Source organism: Ruditapes philippinarum, unplaced genomic scaffold (genome assembly GCF_026571515.1).
Source record: "Ruditapes philippinarum isolate M1 unplaced genomic scaffold, ASM2657151v2 ctg7240_1_1_1_1, whole genome shotgun sequence".
Taxonomy (NCBI): Eukaryota; Metazoa; Mollusca; class Bivalvia; order Venerida; family Veneridae; genus Ruditapes; species Ruditapes philippinarum.
This window is the reverse complement of record NW_026863495.1, coordinates 53,465-58,161: the sequence shown is the minus strand read 5'-3', so window position 1 is coordinate 58,161 and position 4,697 is coordinate 53,465.

Below are 4,697 nucleotides of genomic sequence, written 5' to 3'. Positions count from 1 at the left end.
TTGGTGTCTTGTTTTAGCATAATAGATTTGTAGTAGGGGTATACACGATTGAGGTTGTCCTGTCATCTGGATTATGAAGGTCAATCTTGTGAAGTCAATACTTGACAAGAATTGTTGTCATCTGGTCTTGCGTATTTCATAAGAAATTTAACATACAAATAAATGGCCTTGATCAAGGTTGATTCCTTGATATTGGCTACAACTTGGTTATTAATGTATGTATTAAATTCATACTTTGGACATAGATAAACACCTTCAAGTAGGTTTAACAATTTGACCATGTATGACTGACATTTATGGTAAAATTGAATTTTGCTAAAAGTTTGCCACAACTAATGGATATTCATCTGTAGACCTTTGTAGTTTATAACATTTGGAGAAAATGATATGTTGGACAACATCATACATAATTTGTTTTGATCGATATTTAATATAATTTTGCTGTAACTTGGATTTAGTTTATTTAGCTAATTGATCTACAGGACCAAAGTTTCATATTGTGCAATTGATAATTTGGTCACAACATTTAAAAGGCCATCACTAAAACAAAACGCCTACCTATGTTTTTGTAAGTTTTTTTTTTGGTCGGCTGGCAATCCATAAGTCACTTATAAATCCAGTTAGGGGCAGGAAACTGACACTCATTGGGTAGTACTGGTTGTATCCAGGAAATGATTCAATTAAAGGGCTGTGACATCCAGACTTGGGCCTTAAATGCATCCTTGAGCTTCTGCAGAAGTAAGCATGTAAGAGTGCATTTACCCTCTTATTTAAGCCCAACTGTTTAAGGTTTCAGCTTATTTTAAGTGGCTCTGGCGTCAAATTCCTGGAACTGCGAACCAGGTTTGAAAACTTGCACTATACAAATTAAACCATGTAAAATCAACATTTTGTAGAAACCACTTACTACAAGCTACACAGTCCAGGTGGTTCAAACCCTACTGGGGTCACAAGTGTTGTTTTCTTTCAAATTGACATTTTATGAGTTAATATATCATGCCATTGAATTCTTTGGTATAAGTTTCAGATTATGCAAGGTTCCAGACCACTTTACTTGCCTGCTGCCGAAATAATTGCACATTTATTTGAAATAAAAATAAGAATTTTTTCTTTCAACAAGATCATTTTAATAGTCACACAGAAAATACACACCAAAAAAATAAGTAAATATAGACATGAAAAATAACAATGTAAAACAAAAAAATACCATGTTTATAACAATATTGTGAGATACTTATATTATCACAGTTGATGAATATATAAAATACTATAAATGATGTAAAATCTTTATAAAACTTTATTAATATTGCTTACTATACTGAAAGAGTGACATAACTTTTTCCTATATAATAGAAGTGAGATTATAAATAGAGTATCTTGCAGAGACAATTTTAACTAGAACGGACATTTAGTTCCAATTCAATTTGTATTTCATGATTAAATTAACTCCATTTAACTAAAAAATACACTTAAAATGGATAAACATGTTTAAAACTTCTTAAAAATTAAAAACAAAAAACTTTCAGCAGTTTACAAGATGGTTTCGAACCTTAAATAACTTTATAAATTATCACAGAATTTCATGTAAAATCTGAAATCTTTTAATATTGCCTATGCCCTTCATATATAGATACATTTGTATCGTATGTCAAATATGCAAGGCCTTAGAAGCTGAGACTATGCAATAGATTTTCCCTGTCTATACATTGTTGCTTCGAATAAATTTAATAACAATACTAAAATTTAAAATTTAGTCCCAGGTCAGAAAGCATGAATGTGCAAGTACTAGTGACTGGTGGCATAGGCCTTTTGTAAATAAGAGTGCAAATGGTAAGTTGGGGTAGTCTGACCCAAACATTATAATCATTGAAATTTTGAAGCATTAAGTAAAAATAACTTTGCCATTCCTTTATGCTACATGTATGCAATATAAATGATACATTCTTCTTGTACCAATACGGACAAAGTTATTTTAAGAATCTTTGAACAATTGTTGGTCTTTCATATGTTGGATGTTCAATATGAACAAATTGCTGAATAAACAAAATAAACAACCAAAGTTGTTCAGTCTGTTATTGTACACTGTACTTGGACATTTCACATATAGGAACATCCAACTATTCACTACTTTTCATAAAATTCAAATTAATGCCCCGTTGCACTTTGGTGCCCTGTATAGTTATTTTTTGATTGGAGGATGAGCATAAACATAAAAAAAATCAAAAAAGATCAAATCTAACCTACATCAACTTTCAACAACAAAAAACTGTGCTATCTAATTAAGGCAAATACATAAATACTGAGACAAGTGCTTTTATATAATACTGACAATAAAACTGTTTTGCACCAGGAAAGCAATTCAATAACAAGCATCTAAAACTGTAACATTGCACAGAATCATCACAATAAAACAATATCATTCTTCAAAGCCCCTCCACTCTGCCGCAACTCTCCTACATTTTTTATTTGTAACTAGTAATACTGAATTTGTAAACATACTATTTGTAATATATAGAATAAGTTTAATTACTCTTAATTTATCTCGTCTACTGTAATTAAATTCTATACATTCATATACAAAGATTTAGTTCTTTTATGTAAAAGCTGAGCAATACAAATTATAAATGTCTGGTTTGTGAAAGTATATTATAGACCTTTAATATTTTGTGTACATCTATAAGGTCAATAAAATACAAGGGTCTTTCAAAAATAACGCCATATCTTTATTAATATTTTTTAAAAACGTTGATAGTTGTATCTTGGAATAACATTAATATAAATCCAAATAAGTAATGAGTATGGCAATAGTATAAGTTCATAATGAATTTTATCATATAAACGTAATATCAGTTTTTTTTTTACAACCCTCATATTCACAAAATTCTACTTGCTTTAAAAGCAAAACAGGAAAAGTATTCCCGAAGTTTTATAGATAAACTAAAATGACATTTTTACATATTACTTACTGCATTGTATAACATACATGTAGTTCCATTTCTTAAATCAATTGTTTATACATCAGAATCCATTACAACAGTGAAATATTAATTTTTCACTTCTTATCGATGCTAAATAAAATGAATATAATATTTATTAAGTGTATAAACAGTATAAAATCAGATACAATATACAAGAAGGGTTTACCTCAAAACTGCAGTAAATTGTATGAAATAAAGGAGGACAAAAATTACAACAGTTTTGCAGTCAATCCTCCACATATACTCTGTTTTATCTTAAACTGAATGTTTAAGAGTTATTAATGATTTTTGTTTTCAACTAACTAAACTGTATTTGCAATACTACTAGTGCAATGTGCAAACAATATCACCATTTTATCAAGGTTAAAAAATTCTTCAAAAATCTGATTTCTAATAAAATACTAAGCAAAGACAAAAATGCACTCAACAATATATAAAATGGCAGCATATAAAGCAAGTAGTTTTCTTGAAAGTCAGTCATATCAACATATTTGCTGACACTTCAGCAGTAGAGAAAGATCTCTTGTGCCCTTCCGAATTATTTCCAAGCAGAATTTACAAAATGTGTTTACCGTGAAAACATTCTATAGCAGATGCAACAATGTGTTAATTCTGAATTAAAAATATCAAGAATTCCAATCATATAATCCACCTTTTAACATTTCAAATAAATGTTCAAGAAAAAAAAGAAGAAAAAGAAGAGGTCTATTTAACAAGTCTGGTAATATACAAGTGTTGGAGTCAATTCAGAATTTTTTTTATTATTTATAAGTTCTGAGAGAAAAAAAAAACTATTTTAAGTTCAGAAAAAAACAACATGAGTTTAGTAAGAACTAAATAAAACAGGAATATACTTATAATACGGTAATTAACAAAATGTCTAGAAATTTAATTTCATTACTAAAGTTAACTAGAAAAAGACATTTTTTTTGCTTTTTCATTGATTTCTATAAAACAAAATCAAGATACCTTAAGAGCCGAAAATGTTAAGCTGTTAAGCAATGTCGAAATGTTGCAAGAAACTTAAAACCTGTTACTTAAAAATTACTGCCAGGTTGTCTTTCTTGAAACAGAAAAAATATACTGCCAGTTGACAATTCGAAAAGCCAAGACAACTTCTAGTGCAGAAAGATATCTCTAGCTACATGTACTGAACAACAATTTCTCTATGAGCAAACCAAACAATATATTACATTTTATTTCCTCACACAATGATGTCTGCAAAATGAAAAAAATCAATTAAAAAAAATCTACCATAAAGTTGTTTAACTTGCAATAAAACTTGTTATTTGATTAACTATGAATTAAAAATGATTTGTTTTAACTGAGATCATTGATGTACTGGGTATTTTTGTTGTTGTTTTTATCTTGACCCTTAACCTGCTGAATTTCTTAAATGGACAAGTCCAGATTCCATTTATGGGACAGTCCATTATCAATTATGGGACAGTCCATTATCAATTACGGGACAGTCCTTTATCATTTATGGGAATATCACAATATCAACATGAAAATTCAAAAAGTCAGGTAACAGTATAGATGTGCCGGTTGACCTAGATCTATACTCGGTTCTGGCAAGAGCTGATCATTTCAGGTCACAGCAGGGTAAGTATTAAAACTTTTATCAATCTACAATTTTAAAATTTTATGAAAAAAGCTTATACACTCATAAATGTGTAGCGCAATACAAGGGCAGATAACTGAACACAAAAAATGAAA